This window comes from Anolis sagrei, chromosome 5, assembly GCF_037176765.1.
Source record: "Anolis sagrei isolate rAnoSag1 chromosome 5, rAnoSag1.mat, whole genome shotgun sequence".
NCBI lineage: Eukaryota > Metazoa > Chordata > Lepidosauria > Squamata > Dactyloidae > Anolis > Anolis sagrei.
The window spans coordinates 56,082,556-56,100,902 of NC_090025.1; the positions used below are offsets into that span (position 1 = coordinate 56,082,556).

At 42.0% G+C, this 18,347-nt stretch overlaps 1 protein-coding gene across 4 annotated transcripts in view; it reads left to right on the forward strand.

Annotated features, from left to right (window-relative positions):
* NPY5R (neuropeptide Y receptor Y5) overlaps positions 1-18,347 on the forward strand; it is a 46,875-nt gene that overhangs the window by 12,322 nt on the left and 16,206 nt on the right. The window contains exon 1 of one of the 4 annotated variants that reach the window (XM_060778756.2): positions 11,870-12,107. The exons of 2 other annotated variants lie outside the window; for them this stretch is intronic. The gene's annotated coding sequence lies outside the window, so the exon portion shown is untranslated. One more of the 4 variants, XM_060778754.2, reaches the window with a different exon arrangement.

The following is an 18,347-nucleotide window of genomic DNA, read 5'->3' on the forward strand; positions in this document are numbered from 1 at the left end:
TATTATTCAACATTATGCAAACATGTTTGATGTGAATGTGCTTTGGTAGAAGAGCTGTTTAATCCCATCTTGTAAGCTCTTAATGTTAGAATGTATATTTCTCTCAGTTATTGTAGAAAGTATATCAATAAATAAAGAGATTTGAAGTTATCAAAGCCAAACTGATTGATGGTATTTTTCTACCTCATCCACCACGATCCTACCTCTTCAAATGAAGAGTTGCCCTTTCCGTATAATTGGCCCATTAGTGTGATACCTGTCTCCCAGCATTATGGAGGCTTCTTTCCACTGAAAAAATACAGCTCAAAACACTGGACACTGTTAACTGGACAAAGTTCTGTCAGGGAACAATCTTCCACAGACGATCTAGTTTGAGGCTCATGTACTTTTATAGAACCATGATGTGATAATGATCTTTGTGTATTTCAACTTCTGTTCAACTTGGCTTCTAAATGAATATAGTAAAGATAAAGGTTTTCCCCTGACATTAAGTCTAGTCATGTCCGACTCTGGGGGTTGGTACTCATCTCCATTTCTAAGCTGAAGATCCAGAATGGTTCATAGACATCTCCAAGTTCATGTGGCGAGCATGACTGCATGAAATGCCATTATCTTCCCACTGAAGCGGTACCTATTGATCTATTCACATTTGCATGTTTTCAAACTGCTAGCTCGGTGGATGTTGGGGCTAACAATGGGAGCTCACTCCCCAGTTTCGAACCGCTGACCTTTTGGTCAGCAAGTTCAACAGGTCAGTGGTTTAAGCTGCTGCACCACTGGGAGCTCCTAAATGAATATATGTGCAATGAAATATAAACCATTGATGTGTGGATCAAGAGTATAGTTGTTATGCTAAATGAAGGGGCCGCGGTAGTGCAACAGGTTAAACTGTTGAACTGTTGAATCTGTTGACCTAAAGCAGGGGTCCTCAAACTTTTTAAACAGAGGGCTAGGTCACAGTCCCTCAAACTGTTGAAGGGCCAGATTATAATTTGGAAAAAAAACATGAATGAATTCCGATGCACACTGCACATATCTTATTTGTAGTGCAAAAAAACACTAAACACAATACAATAATTAAAATGAAGAACAATTTTAACAAATATAAACTTATTAGTATTTCAATGGGAAGTGTGGGCCTGCTTTTGGCTGATGAGATAGGATTGTTGTTGTTGTTGTGTGCTTTCAAGTCACTTCAGTTTTAGGTTGACCCTGAGCGAGGGCCAGGTAAATGACCTTGGAGGGCCGTATCTGACTCCCAGGCCTTAGTTTGAGGACTCCTGAGCTAAAGGTTGGCAGTTTGAAGCAGCAGGTCGGGGTAAGCTCCCACTGTTAGCCCTAGCTCCTGCCAACCTAGCAGTTGGAAAACTTGCAAATGTGAGTAGATCAATAGGTACTGCTCTGGCAGGAAGATAATAAAAGGTGCCCATGCAACCATGCTGGCAACACAACCAGTAGATGTCTACAGACAACAGGCTCCTCAGCTTGGAAATTGAGAAAGAGAGTCGGTTGCATGCTGCAAGTCACTCTGGTATGAGAGAATCAGCCATCTACGAAGGCATGTGAGTGTAAAGAAGAGCAAACGACAGACCACCTACTACAATACACTCTGAGCCTTGCCATATGCACAATGGAGGACCTTCTCACAGTGGCAGGAGAGGCACTCTAAGTGGCCAGCTTCTGGTCAAAGGAAATTTAGCTTAATGCCAAGTTTTTAACTTTTATACATACACACACACAAACATTTTAACTGTATTCTCAATTTGCTTCTTACATGATAAACAAACATTAGATAGCTAGAAAAAAATCAAGTTTCGTTTAATTGAAGGGCCATTTGTTTTTCACATGGTTTGATGTGGGAGAAGAGGAGACGTTGCCCTTCTTGCCACCTCTTCTCTACTCTAACTTGTCTCACTCAACTGTTGCTCTTGCAGACACCTCTCTTGGCTTTATCTTCCTCTTTTACTGCTCATTGCTTTTCGTCAGTACCACTATTGTTACTTGCCTACTTACTTGGCTCTTACCTGATGGTAACTTTGGTTTGCAAAAAAGGAAGGATGAAACGGGGTGAAGCAAGCTGGAGAAAGGCAGGGAGGGTAGAAGTAACAGCAAGTTTCAAAAGAAAGGTGAAGGGGTAAGTCAAGGAAACGAATGTGAGACATGCAAATCACAGAGTGCTTGAAAAGTGGAGAGAGGCAAGATAAAGGTATGAAATGAGGCAAGGCAGGAGAAAAAAGAAAGGGGAAGTTGAAGTGCACAGTGAGATATCAAGCAGCCAAAGAGGAAGGCATAAAGTGATGCAAGATGGAAGAGATGAAAGAGCAGTTGCAGACGGTGAGAGGGAGAGAGAGAAGAAGGGATGCTATTAGCAAAAAGAGAAAACATGGCAAAGGAGCAAGATGAGGCAAGTTAAAGCAAAGGATGTAGGCACAGAATAAGGGAGAGAGATATTTTGAAAACATGACATGAGGCAAAGGAGAAGAAGTAAAGAAGACAGTGTGAAAAGCAGTGGGAGGGTGCAAGCAGCAAAGGATACAGGTATGGGTGAGACAAATGCAAGAGAAGAATATGTGGTTTGCATATTTGCCTTTTCTTTCCTCTACATATTCCCTTATCAATCAGATGACAATCCACCTCAAGGGTTTCATGTGATATGTCCACAGATCTACAGCTTTTGGCCATCAGTAAAGAAATTGGTTTTGAAATCCAACAAAACTGGAGTGATCTGATGGCAATAGTATTAGAACTGTGTATGAAAATAAATCATGATGGTACAGGAATGTACATGATCACTTTACATGGTAAGTTCTGTGGTCAAGTAGAATTTGAGCTGGTCATTACCTTTAAAGCTCTAAACGCCTCAGGTCCAGGCTATTTGATGAACTGCATCTCCCCTTACAGACCAACTCAGACACTGCAGTCATCGGAGAAGACCCTGCTCTCAGTCCCACCCCCATCTCAAGTGCGGCTGGTGGGAACGAGAAAAAGGGCCCTCTCCGTGATCGCCCCACACCTCTGGAACTCCCTCCCTGAGGAATTAAAGATGGCCCCCACTCTCCGCACCTTTAAAACACAACTAAAACATACTTTGCTCATTGGCTTATGAAGAGGAGAAGAAATAGATAATGATAGTGCTATTATACCTCTCATTAATATCTGTCATCCATATCCGGGCCTTGTTTACCCCACTAGCTCAGTTAACATCTTGAGCAATAATCAACTTATATCCCCCCAAGGAACTCTGTTGGCTTTGGGAAATTGAGGCTTCTGTTTGATGCTTTATTTTATGTTGATATTTATTTGATAGACTATGTTTAATTTCAACTTTAGTTGTTAAGTTATAATTTGTTTTTATATGTTGGGTTGTTAATTTTAGTTATTATCTGTTTATTGGTTGTTATTTTGTGATTGGAATCTGCCCTGAGTCCCTTCGTGGAGATAAGGAGGAATACAAATAAATTATTATTATTATTACTATTATTATTATTATTATTATTATTATTATTATTTTAATGACACAAAAGCACAGTATGTCACAGCAAACAAGATATATATGCTGGATTCTGTATCCCAAAATCACAAGACGAACACTTCCCAAGCGTCTAGGACTGTGTAATGTATTTCCGAATGATGCTTGCAGATCCAAGTAAGGTGGCTTTTTGCAGTTGACAGGTTGTGATTTTGTCAATGTTTATTGTTTCCAAATGCCGGCTCAGGTCTTTTGGCATGGCACCCAGTGTGCCGATGACCACTGGGACCACCTGTACTGGTTTATGCCAGAGTCTTTGCAGTTCGATTTTGAGGTCTTGATAATGGCTGAGTTTTTCCTGTTGTTTTTTGTCAATGCGGCTGTCACCTGGTATGGCGACATCAATAATCCAAACTTTTTTTTCTTTTCTACAATCATGATGCCTGGTGTATTGAGTTCCAAAACTTTGTCAGTCTGGATTCGAAAGTCCCATAGTATTTTTGCATGCTTTATTATTATTATTATTATTATTATTATTATTATTATTATTAGACCTTGGGTTTCCATGTTTCAAATCCAATACCTAAAATACTGCTCTGTACTGATTCTCCTTGAAAAGTAGTTTAAAAAAATGAAGCTGAAACGGTGTTAAAAATTCAGCTACTAATATTCTGGATTTGCATAATTAAATATAAATTATTAATATGCGATTATTAGATGCCCAAATTTGAGAACCTGGAAATGGAATCAAACAAGGCACAACATGGGATTCAACTGTTAACGCAAGCAAGAGAGGATACATGAAAACTATCCATAGCTGAACAGGAGTAGGTTGATGTGTTGGATTCACTTATGGGTGGTTTCAGCATATTCTTTTATTCCTTCTTAATCGTTGTTTGGATTGTTTTGCTCATTATTTTAAAAGTGTTTTATATTGCTGATGTTGAGTTTATGTTGTATTATATATTTCTTGCAATGTAAACAGCTTGTGTGTTTTCTTTTATTGAGCCATTAAAATGAAAATAAATACTTGGAAAGAAGCCCACCAAGTCCTATGGGATGTATTTAGAGGAAAGAAATGGCAAATGTCCCCTAAATAAATATTGACAAAAACATTCTGTGATTGGGTGGCCATAAATTGCAGTTGACTTGAGGGCACACAACAACCACAAAGGAGAAGATGTGTCAGTGTTTTGCAGCAAAGACAGTAAAAGTTTTATGGAAACGTAAAGATCAAAAAGCTTTACTTGGCACAATAATCTGCAATCTAAAGTACCACTGCAGACATCTCCAGGAAGTTGCATTCTCCTGAAAAATGCTGGAATGACTAATATTTGAACAATAGCCCTTCTGGCAAGGTTACACATAATCTGAGAAAAACAGCAAATTTGGAAATGCCAGACACTTTGATGTTTGTTATCTCTTTATTTCTTTTGGAAAGGCATGACCTTTTAGAGATCATAACCTTTTGGAAAACCAGGAGTCTCCATAGCCTTTTGGAAACGTGACCATTTTGGAGACTAATTGGCATTCACACTATTTGGAATAATCATAACCTTTGTAAAGTATGATCTTCCTAAGAATAATTAAATACTTGCTTGAATGATTTTTCTCCTTAGTTGTAAATATCGACTAGTATTCATGCAAGGCAAATTTGGCATATCAGTTGTTAGACTGATATACCTGGTTATCTCTCTGAACTGTTAGGTACAAAGATATGCCAATATATAGCAGATCTTCAGAAGTGGTATTTCAGTTGCTCAAAAAGCATCTACTCTACCATAAAATATATTGGCTTTTAAATTATGTTCCCAAAAATAGATAGTCTTCATTTCAAGTAACATAGTTGAGTCACTTAAAAACTTTATGTATTCGGGTACAATCATACAGGTACAATCTGTTCTCTAAAGCATTCTGTTGTAGTCTCTTCTCTATTGCATACAGACTAACACTCTCTTCAGTCTAATACAATGTTTCTCAACCTGGGGGTCGCTACCCCTGGGGGGATCATGAGAGGGTGCCAGAGGAGTCTCCAAAGACCATCAGAAAACACTTTATTTTCTGTAGGTAATGGGGGTTCTGTGTGTGAAGTTTGGCCCAATTCTCTCATTGTTGGGATTCAGAATGCTCTTTCATTGTAGGTGAACTATAAATCCCAGCAACTACAACTCCCAAATGTCAAGGTGTATTTTCCCCAAATCCCGCAAGTGTTCACATTTGGGCATATTGAGTATTTGTGTCAAGTTTGGTCAAGATCCATCGTTGTTTGAGTCCACACCTATAGATATAGGTGAACGACAACTTTCAAAGTCAAGGTCAATGCCCATGAGACCCTTCCAGTATTTTCTGTTTGTCAGGGGTGGTCTTTGTGCCAAATTTGGTTCAATTCCAATGCTGGTGGAGTTCTGAAAGCTTTTTAATTGTAGGTGAACTATAAATCCCAGCAAGTACAACTTCCAAATGACAAAATCAATCCCTCCCCCCAATCCTACCAGCATTCAAATTTGAGTGTATCGGGTATTTGTGCCAAATTTCATCCAGTGAATGGAAATACACCCTGCATATCAGATACTGACATTATGATTCATAACAGTAGCAAAATTACAGTTGAGAAGTAGCAATGAAAATAATTTTATGGTTGGGGGTCATCACAACCTGAGGAACTGTATTAAGGCGTCGTAGCATTAGGAAGGCTGAGAACCACTGATCTAAATACATTACTGAAAATTTACTCAGTATAGTCTGACTGCACACTGCAGCATACTGCCACCACTGATTTCTGATACCGACAATTGCATGCGCTGTACTGACTGACTTTTAAACTGTACTGTACTGTTTCTGATGCAAACTGACTTCTAAAATGGAGTCTCAGTCTGAATAGTCCCAGATTTGGTCACATGGTCTGCAGTCCCTTATTATTATTATTATTATTAACTTTATTTGTACCCCGCTAGCATCTCCCGAAGGACTCGATGCGGCTCACACAGGCCGAGGCCTCAAAACAATACAATAAAAACATAACACAACAATAAACAAGCAAATCAAAACAGTTAAGCAAAACAACAACAATGGCAATACATCAAGACAATATTAAAACTGGTTCGGCCGGTGCGATGGGGTACAGGGTTAAAAGTGCTGAAGTGGTAGGAGGAACGTAGGATAAAAGTGCAGTGTGCAACAACATTAGTTGTGATTAAAGTGCTACTAAGGCTTGGGATGGGGATTCCTATTCTGGGAAGGCACAGCGGAACAGCCAAGTTTTTAAATTCCTCCTGAAAACTGCTAAGGTAGGGGCCTGTCGGAGATCTCTTGGGAGGGCATTCCAAAGTCGGGGGGCCACCACAGAGAAAGCCCTGTCCCGTGTCCCCACCAAGCGCGCTTGTGACGTAGGTGGGATCACGAGCAGGGCCTCCCCAGATGATCGAAGTGAACGTGAGGGTTCGTAGATGGAGATGCGGTCGCGCAGGTAGGATGGTCCCAAACCGTTTAGGGCTTTGTAGGTAAGCACCTGCACCTTGAATTGGGCTCGGAAAATAAATGGCAGCCAGTGGAGCTCCTTAAACAGAGGGGTAGACCTCTCTTGATAATGAGCCCCAGTTAGCATCCTAGCCGCTGCCCGCTGGACCAGTTGAAGTTTCCGAGCCGTCTTCAAGGGCAGCCCCACGTAGAGCGCATTGCAGTAGTCCATTCTAGAGGTGACCAAGGCGTGGACCACCCCGGCCAGATCAGCCTTCACGAGGTATGGTCGCAGTTGGCGCACAAGTCTCAGTTGCGCAAAGGCCCTCCCGGATACCGCCGACACCTGAGCCTCAAGTGTGAGCGAGGAATCCAAGAGGACACCCAAACTGCGGACCTGTGATTTTAGGGGGAGTGTAACCCCGTCCAGCACAGGTAACCACCCTATACCCCGATCCGGTTTACGATCGACCAGGAGGACCTCTGTCTTGTCGGGATTGATCTTCAGCTTGTTCTTCCTCATCCAGATCGACACAGCGGCCAGGCACTCGTCTAGCACCTGAGAAGCCTCCTTGGAATTAGGTGGGAAGGAGTCCCTCTCACAACCTCAAACAACATAGAGTTAAGGGGAAACTGCATATCAATATATACAGCCCCGCCCCCCGCCCCCCCCCCCCCCCCCAATTCTCAGGGTGGTCCACAAGAAGGCCTTACTGGTACAGTATTTAAACTGTTATGTTTATTCATATCATTATCTGATAACCATGCTCAATATATCCCATATGCACAGGGGTATTGGGATAACAACACACAAGGTTTGCTAGGGTAGATCCTCAGTCCCGTCCCCCCCTCCCCGTCCCCCGTCCCCCGAATCAAAATCCTGGCTACGAGCCTGGTAACCTCCAATTCAAACTGACACATGTTTTGAAGGATGTTTTGTGAAATATCAAAGTGCTTATTGCCTTTGAAACAAATGTGGCATATACACTAATCCTTCTATATGCTAAAAAGAGGTGTTTGTTTTTCAATACATGTATCTGACAAAGTGGGCTTCAGTCTGCAAATGCTCCCTCCAAAGAAAATCATTAGATTTAAAGGCATGCCAGGGTTTATTATTGTTTTTACTTATCATGCCTGTAGCATCCTAAAGTTTTCAAAGTGTTTCACCCTGAATCCCAGTAGTCCTGACAAGAGCCCTGAAAAGTAGGTCAACTTTTAAGCTGTAGCGGGCAAAGTCGATGCTCATCTCAGGTCACCAAATGAAATTGGGCAGATTGAATTTCTCCAAGTGTTCAGTTGCTATTCTGATGCCATGGATACAGTACATACACATATGCAGCAAAAAGAGGTGGCAGGGTCCTGAACTGGTGTAATTGACTCTATAATTTCAAACTATATCATATGCATATTGTCAAATGTAAATGATATCTGGGGTTTGTTTCCAGGCCCTTATAGATTCCAAAATCCATGTATGCTCAAGCCCTTTTGCATACAACAGTGTAGCAAAATGATGTCACTTATATAAAATGGCAAAATTAAGGTTTACTTTTTGGATTTTATTTATTTATTTACAGTATTTATTTACAGTATTTATATACTGCTTTTCTTTGAGGGGACTCAAAGCGGTTTACAAAAAATAATGGCAAAATTCAATGCCTTATATATATAAACCAAATCATAAACCAAACAGCATATGACTGAGCATAAAATAGAACAAGACAAATTCACCATAAGATCATAGGACATTTAAACATGAAGTACATTAAACATTAAAATCATGTGATCTACACTCGTAGACCGGGCCATTCCAGAAGTCGAGTACACATATTCCATATATACTCCTTGTACTGCGTTACTTTACTAGTCAAAAGCTTGGTTCCATAACCATGGCTTTGTTCTCTTTCTAAAGGCCAAAAGGTAGGATGCTGATCTAATCTCACTGGAGACAGTTCAGAGTCAGGGGGCCACCACTGAGAAGGCCCTGTCTCTCATCCCCACCAACTGCACTTGCGGAGCAGGTGGGACTGAGAACAGGGGAATACAATATTTTCAAGACCTGAATGGTTGAATCCATGTGATGGAGCAATGGTTAAATCATTGAGCTGCTGAACTTGTTGACCAGAAAATTGGCATTCCGAATCCGCAGGTCGGGGTCATACTCCTGGTGTTAGCCCCAGCTCCTGCCAACCTAGCAGTTTGAAAACATGTGAATGTGAGTAGATCAGTAGGTACCACCTCAGCGGGAAGCTAAATGGCGTTCTATGCAGTCATGGAGCCACATGACCGAGGAGGTGTCTACAGACAATGCAGGCTCTCCAGCTTAGAAATGGAAATGAGCAACACGCCCAGAGATGAAGGTGAAACCCTTATTTTAGTTTGTGTGCATGCGTGTTTCATTGTTTCGAAGCATTAAATGTTTGGCTTCTCTGTATATGCTGGAATCCATACTGAGCCCCCTTGGAGTGATAGGACAGAATACAAATAAAGTTATAAAGTGTTGTTGTTGTTGTTGTTGCAGACTCCATGCCAATGGAAGGCTAACTGCTCCTCTATTTAAAAAATAAAGAGAGGCTTTGGAAACAGTTCCTTGCAGATAGAATACCATGAAGTGGGTGGATCAGAACCTTTCCTCTGCTAGATTAGTGCTTTTTTATTGTTTTGCTTTTTAACTAGACAGGAAGGACACTTTGTACTATCTTTGTACTATATATTTTAATAGCATGAAGTGGATGGACCAGAACCTTTCCTCTGCAGAATTAGGAGTTTTTGGCTTTTTAACTACATAGGAAGGACACTTTGTACCATCTTTGTTACTATGACTTGAATCCAATAAAATGGTCAATGTGGATGTGCCCTAACTTAATGATGAAGTGCAGCAACTCAAAGATAAACACAGCAATATGGTGAGGCAGCTTAAAAAGCCAATGGAAATCTAGGCTACATCAAGAGGGCTGTTGTGTCTAGTAGATCAAGGGAAGTCATAATTGTTGGAAATAGCAACCTTCTACAAGCCTCCTATACTAGTTATTTGTTATGTATTATTTATTTATTTATTTAGCCTATTTATACCTCACCTTTTTCTACCCCAAAGGGCACTCAAGGCAATGATTCAATGCTTTGCAACACATACAGACATTAAAAACGTAAAATTAGTTGAGATAAAATTAGAACAAGTTAAGCATTTTAAAATTACATTCAGTATTAAAATCACGCCATCCAAAGATCGTGGTCCAAGGCCGATTCTGTAGTCATTGCACATGTATATAATTCAGATTAGTTAATGTGTTGTATATGTTTGTGTTGGTATGCAGGTTTCTGTAACTCTAAGTTGTGGGAGAGGCTGCAGACCATGTGATCAGATCTGGGACTATTCAGATCTCAGACTCCACTTTAGAATGTAGAGACTCCATTAGACTCTCAGAAGAGAGAGATGCTTGGGACGTTGGACTAATAAGATTCCAAGAAAGATGCTCTGTTTTATCTGCACAGAGAAACCACTTCAAATCCATCTGTAACTGGATTCATAAGCAATATACCTGGATGCTGAATAAGTAAACCAACTATGTTATTTTAATGAAGACTACTTATTTTTGGTCTCTTGAGAGCATACTTTAAAACAAAATGTTTTAAGGGAGAGTAGATTTTTTGGGCAACTGAAAAGAATTCTTCTGAAACTCTGTTTTATTTTTGGAGGGGGGGTCATACTTTCAAAAAGATCACATTTTCAAAAAGATTATGATTATTCCGAATAGTATGAATTGCAATTAAGCTGCAAAAGGGTCACGCTCCAAAAGCCTGTGGAGATTTCTGGTTTTCACAAAAGGTTATGAATGCCATTTTCCAAAAATAGTCCTCTTCTTAGCGATTTAACCCACCACTGTGGTGGCGCAGCGGCAGGGGCGGCTCAACCATTATGCAAAGTAAGCATTTGCAGTATAGTTGATTTTGCCCAGGGGCGCTCTTGAGGCACTCTTGGGGGAAAATAGACCTTGACATATGCGAGTTGTAATTACTGGGATGTATAGTTCACCTAAAATCAAAGAGCAATCTGAACTCCACCAATGATGGAATCAGGCCTGTAGCCAGGATTTTGTTTCAGGGGGGGGGGGGGGGGCTGAGTCTGAGTGAAAGAGGGTCTAGCCTAGCAAACCTTTTGTATCGTTACCCCAGTACCCCCATGCATATGGGATATATTGAGTATGGTGATCAGATCATGATATGAATAAACATAACAGCTTAAATAATGTACCAGTAAGACCTTCTCATGGACCACCATGAGAATTTCAGGGGGGGGGGGGGCTGAAGACCCCCAACCCCCCCCCCCCCCCCCGGCTACATGCCTGGATGGAATTGAACCAAATATGGCACACAGAACTTCCATGACAAACAGAATATATATATCAGTGATTGGTTGGGGGGGGGGGGGGGAGGCGCCAAAATACTGTTTGCTTACCATTGAAAATTACTTAGGACCGCCTCTGCACAGCGGGTTAAACCACTAAGCTGCAGAACTTGCTGATTAGAAGGTTGACGGTTCAAATCAACAGACAGGGTCAGTTCCTCCTGTCAGCCCCAGCTTCTGCCAACCTACCAGTTCAAAAACATGAAAATGTGAGTAGATTGATAGGTACCGCTTCTGCGGGAAGGTAACAATGCTCCATGCTGACCACATGATCTTGGAGGTGTCTATGGACAACGCTAGTTCTTCTGCTTAGAAATGGAGATGAGCACCACCCCAGAGTCAGATACAACTAGATTTACTGTCAGAGGAAACCTTTACCTTTACCTTTAGATGATTTTGGGCTTCTAAAATAACACTTCTGAAACGCTGCTGTTTTTTGTGCATTGGCATATCTTTGTTTCTAACAATTCAGAGAGGTATCTAGGTATATCAGTCTAACAGCTGAGAAACCTAATTGCCTTGCATGAATACTAGTGGATATATTTACTACTAAGGAGGAGGATGACTCAAGCTAGTTTTTCCCAAAAGGTTATTAATGCCATTTCCCAACCATAGTCCCCTTCTGTTCTGTTTTGGCCAGACCTTATCTAAAACAATCCTGCCTCCAGTTCTGAGCACTGCAATGCAAGAAGGATATTGACAAGCTGGAATGAATGCCTCCAGAGAAGGGCGACCAAAATGGTCAAAGGTCTGGAAGCCAAGCTTTCGGAGGTGCAGTGGGTATGTTTGGCTCGGAGATGAAAAGGTGACATGATTGATTGCCATGTTTTCAATATTGGAAAGGATGTCATATTGAGGAGGGGGGTTACGACTTTGCTGCTGCTCCTGCTCCTGTGAGAGTGGATTCAAACTGCAGGGAAAGAGATGCCACCTAAACATTGAGAAGAGGGTAAGAGCGGTTGGAATAGAGATGCTGCCTGGGAGAATGTGTTGCAATCTCCTTTTCTGGAGGTCTCCTAAGCAGAGATTGGGTGGCCATCTGTCGGGAGGGCTTGGAGGATGGGAGGGGTTGGACTGGATGGCCTTTGGTTTCTAGGATCTGGAAGAGGGAGCGTTGGCTCTCAGGAAGAGCGGCGGCGTGGCAGGGACGCAGCCAAGGCGCCTTGCCTTAGGTGAGGAGCTCTGCGTTTTGAATGGGCTGCGAAGGCGAGAGAGAAGGGAAGAGAGTCTCGTCCAGGGAGGCTTTCCATGAGAAAGGTAAGCCAAGCGAAGAGCTTTGCCGCGGACCAAGAAGGAGCTTCTCCTTCCGGACTTGGTGCCCAGTCTTCCCTTGCCCAGCACTAGAAGGAGGGACCCGATCCATCCCCACTTCGCCTTGGGAGGAGAGGGAGAAAGGGTGGCCCCCAAGGGCTCCAACAGAGCTGCTGGCTAAACGGGGAGGCAAGAGGTGCCATCTCCCTGTCCATCTCCGACCTGGAAAAGGAACTTGGAAGGGCTCTGATTTCAAGGAAGGGAAGGTGTGGCAGTCCCTCCAGATCCAGAGGAAGCCTCTGAAGCATCTCCTCCTCCTTTGGCCCGCCCAAGCTTTCGGATCTGCCTTTGGAGAGGGCTCTCCAGTCTCCTCCAGCTTTTCCCATTTCCCAAAAAGATAGATAGATAGATAGATAGATAGATAGATAGATAGATAGAGGGACAGGATAGCTTCACTTCCATGGTAAACCCCAACGAAAGCTGTGAAAAAGTCCATATTGGTGAAAGTTTGGGGGGCCTTCCACACAGCCCAGGATATCAAGATAGAAAATCCCACATTAGACCCAGTTCAAAGCAGATATTGTGGGATTTTCTGCCTTGATATTCTGCAATATAGGGCAGTGTATTGTCAAAGCAGATAATGCACTTTGTTTGCTTTGAACTGGATTATATGCTTTGAACTGGATTATATGATCCCAGGTCTTCCTGTTTATCCCAGATTATCTGGCAGTGTGGACTCATATAATCCAGTTCAAAGCAGAAAACCTGGGATTAGATTCTTGGATAAAGGGCCTGTCTGGAAGGGCCCCCAGATTATTGTCTCATTCCAGATTATATGGCATTGGAGACTCATATAATCCAGTTCAAAGCAGATAATCTGGGATCAGATCCTGGGATAAAGGCCTCTCTCTGGAAGGGCCAGGCATGTAGCCGGGGGGGGGGGGTGGCTTGGGGGGCTTCAGCCCCCCCCCCCCCGAAATTCTGATGGTGGTCCGCGAGAAGGCATTACTGGTACATTATTTAAACTGTTATGTTTATTCATATCATGATCTGATCACCATGCTCAATATATCCCATATGCATGGGGGTATTGGGGTAACGATACAAAAGGTTTGCTAGGGTAGACCCTCTTTCACTCAGACTCACCCCCCCCCCCCCCCGAAACAAAATCCTGGGCTTGGGTGGAGCACAAAGATTCCCCTTTCGATGGCAAAATCCTTTAAAAAATCTTCCACCATCAATTTACATTTAGGATGCATGTAAACACACTTTTGATACTGTTTTAATTGCTGTAGCGCAATGCTATGGAATCCTGGATTTTGTAGTTTGGTGAGGCCCTAAACTACAGGGAAGGACTTGGTAGAACAACAACTCCCAGGATTCTATAGTGTAGCCGATATAGTTAAAGTAATATCAAATGGCATTAATTCTACAGTACCGAATTACTTCGGTCCTCTGGGTATTTTGGACCTCAACTCCCACAATTCCTAACAGCCGGTATTGTGGGAGTTGGAGTCCAAAACACCTGGAGGGCCAAAGTTTGCCTAGTATAGATGCACCCTTATTGTGTCAAACCCTTCAGTAATTGCCTGGGTTTCTTTTACGATGCACAGTGTTACAGTGTTATGATTCCACTTTGACCTCCTGGAGCTTGTAGTTTGGTGTGGTACTAGATGTCTCTGACAATTCCCTTCCCTAAATCGCAAATTTCTTAGGGTGTCATCATGGTAGTTCTTTGGTTTTTTGGTCATGTCAGGAACGACTTGAGAAACTGCAAGTCGCTTCTGGTGTGAGAGAATTGGCCGTCTGCAAGGACATTGCCCAGGGGACGCCTGGATGATTTGATGTTTTTATCATCCTTGTGGGAGGCTTCTCTCATGTCCCCGTATGAGGAGCTGGAGCTGATACAGGGAGCTCATCCACCTCTCCCCGGATTTGAACCTGCAACCTGTCGGTCTTCGGTCCTGCCAGCAGAGGGGTTTAACCCACTGCACCACTGGGGGGGGGGGGGGGGTAAATGGTAGTTAAAGTAGAACCATACTGCTATAAGTTGTGTAGCAAAAACACCTGTGTTTGACTTGGCTTCCTGTTACATTCCAATTATACATGCAGAGTTTGAAGTATTATCTTAGGCCAGTTGAAATCATTGCTCTTTTGTAGAATATCTGGGTGGCTCGTTCTGAATTCTAGCGACATTCCCTGCTGATATGGGGTGGAACAAAAGAATAACACTTTGACTCATTGGGCTAATTTGCAATTAAATGTTGGCCTCAAATACAGTCTCAAATATTCTCCTGTCATTGAAGTTGGTTTAAACACACTTGCCAGTGAGTAAGTCCCATTGAACGCCTTCTTCACAGGTGTGACTGGTGGGGATGAGAGACATGGCCTTCTCAGTGGTGGCTCCTTGGCTGTGAAACACCCTTTCCAGTTACATTAGATCAGCCCCCTCCTTCCTGGCCTTCAGACGGAAAGTGAAAGCCTGGCTTTGGGATCAAGCTTTTGGAGAATAACTGTAGTACAATAGTAGATATGTAATATGTGCAGTGATGTTCAGGAGATTCAACCTGAACATTAGGAAGAGCTTCCTAACTGTGAGAGCAGTTCAGCAGAGGAACTCTCTGCCCCAGAGTGTGGTGGAGGCTTTTAAACAGAGGCTGGATGGCCATCTGTTTTCTGCAATCAGGATCACACAATCTCAGAGGAAAAATCTTATAATTGGGCAGGATTTGAGGGAGAAGCAGGGTGAAGAGTATAAGCTGTTAGGAGAGAAGTGTATCCTTGTCCAGTTTGAATGTATTCTGCATCTTGATTTCCCCCCCTCTGTGTTAGGAGTGACTTGAGAAACTGCAAGTCATTTTTGGTGTGAGAGAATTGGCTGTCTGCGATTTGCCTGCTTCTTGACGGGGTTGGACTGGATGGCCCATGGGATCCCTTCTAACTCAATGATTCTATGATTCTATGATTACTGGAACACCCCTGGATTATTATTGTGGATGGTGTGATTTTAATAGTGAATGCAGTGTTTTTAAATGTTTTAATGTCCATTAATTTAAATATTATATTTTTCATTTTAATTGTATATTCTTCATTTTTAATTTAATTGAAGGCACTGAATAGTTGTCTATATGTAAAGCCACTTTGATTCCACTTTAGGGTTGAGAACGTCAGGATATAAATAGGGCAAATAAATAAATAGGCGACTTGAAGGTATAGGATGATCCTTGTGGTATTTTCTGACTGTGATTTTGATTCTGTGGTAAGTGTTTTAAAAGATATTTATGGTACATTTAAAAAACCACAGTAGCATTATTGAAAAGAGATCCAGTATGGTATAGGGATTTGAGCAGCTAACTAGGACTCTAGGAAACCAAAGCTTAAACCCTTGGCAAGCCACACCTTCCCATTCTCAGAGGAAGGCAGTGACAAACCTTCACTGGATAAATCCAGAGGAGGGCGACTGTCTAGAAGAGGGCAACTAAAATGATCAAGGGTCTGGAGAACAAGCCCTATGAGGAGTGGCTTAAAGAGCTGGTCATGTTTAGCCTGAAGAAGAGGAGGCTGAGAGGAGACATGATTGCCATGTATAACTACGTAAGAGGAAGTCATAGGGAGGAGGGAGCAAGCTTGTTTTCTGCTGCCCTGTAGAGTAGGATGTGAAACAATGGCTTCAAACTACCAGAAAGGAGATTCCATCTGAACATTAGAAAAAACTTCCTGACTGTGAGACCTGTTCAGCAGTGGAACTCTCTGCCCCGGAGTGTGGGGGAGGCAGGCTCCTTCTTTGGAGCCATTTAAGTAGAGCTTGGATGGCTATCTGTCAGGGGTGTTTTGAATGCAATTTTCCTGCTTTTTGGCAGGGGATCAGATTGGATGGCCCATGAGATCTCTTCCAACTCTACAATTCTGTGAATCTATGATTCTATGAAATCCTGCCATTAAAATACCTTGAAGGTACATAGCATTATTGGAAATTCTTTACTGCTATGGTTACAATACTTGTCTCCCACCTAGAGTACATTGATAATCCCCTGGAGTTACCACAGCCACACATTGAGAACAACTGGTTTATAGGACTGGCAACCGAGTCCTGTTCATGCACTAGAGACCAAAGCTGGCATTTCTGCATGCAGAGCTCTTGCTAATTCTTCTTTTCATAGCTGTCCAAATATAGGATTCTTCTCCACAGCATTGACTCCTTCTTGGAACCGATGAGTATATTAATCCCCCTCCTTCAAAGTATGATATTTGAGCATCTGCTTTGGCGCCAGAATTGTTTTTAAAGAAAAGCTGAAACAGATTTCTTTTAACATTTTTTGTGATCCTGCATGCAAATCTGAACCTTTGTCAAACCAGCCTCAACACAGCCATGTCAAAAAGAGCCTCCACGCAGTGTTACTGCCAGCCTACTACAACCTATATGTCACAGCTAGTGGGACATAAGATTCTTCTGCCTGATGTGGAGAGTTTCTGGTCCGGCAATGCAGAACTTTAAAAAGCTCCTCGTTTTTGGACCACAGCCCTCAGAATCCCTTAGCTTGCATGATCACTGGAATTTGGGAGCTGTAGTCCAAAAGAGGAGCTTTGATTTAGGATTGTCATGGAAGCTGTGTACTGACAAGTGTCATTAGCAGCCACATCCCTGACACAACCCTGCAACAAATGCATGACTGGGGCTTTTGGGGTAGCTTTTACATGAAAGGCAGTATTTGGAGATTGGTATAGAACATTAGAATGCAGGCTGCTTGCATAGAAAGAGATTAGGTGAACTAATTACCATTTTCAAAGGGAGTGCGAAAACACTGAATTCCCTGGTGGAAAGAAAAGTAGATTTAATATCAGTTCAATTAGTGGTAATTGAGGAGAAAATATATTGAAGCAAATCTGTTACAGTTGAACAAAAGTAGTACTTTTATTCTCCTTTTTTCTTCATTAGTTGTCCATGTTCATTTCTCCTCATTTTCTGGCAGCTATTATTTTAACTTTCACAACCCACTAAAGTTATCTTAATTGTTGAATGTGGCTTGGAGCTCAGCCATTGTCTTCTGCAATGAGGATCACACCATCTCATAGGAAAAATCTTATTAGTTGGCAGGATTCGAGGGAGAAACAGGGTGAAGAGTATAAGCTGTTAGGAGAGAAGTGTATCCTTGTCCAGTTTGATTGTATTCTGCATCTTGAATTTTATTTCTCCATGTCAGGAGTGACTTGAGAAACTGCAAGTCGTTTCTGGTGTGAGAGAATTGGCTATCTGTGATTTTCCTACTTCTTGACAGGGGGTTGGACTGGATGGCCCACGGAATCTCTTCCAACTCAATAATTCCAGTTTGAAGGTATTTTGCATCTTGAATGAACACAGCTAAATACACAAAAGATATTTAGGAGCAAAAATGATACAAATGAAAAAAATGGCCAGGTAATAAGTTTTTTTAAAAAAAAATCTTTTAAGATATGTATGTTTCAACTTTGTCTTTTCTGGGGACACACGCCATTAACTTGAACAGGAATTGATTGGTGTCATAACTCCAGCTGAAAATATTTGATTCCCGAAGCAAAAAACATAATCTTGCAGCTCTGCCTAGTTTTTAATTGCTTTGGAAAATGGAAATCTCCATAACCTTTTTTGGAGATTTTATGATCTTTGGAAAGGCATGACCTTATTAGAAGTCATAAAAGCATGACCTGATAGAGTCATAACCTTTTGTGAAAAATGGCATTCACCAGCAATCATGCAAGGCAATTAGGTTTCTCAGCTGTTAAACTGATGTA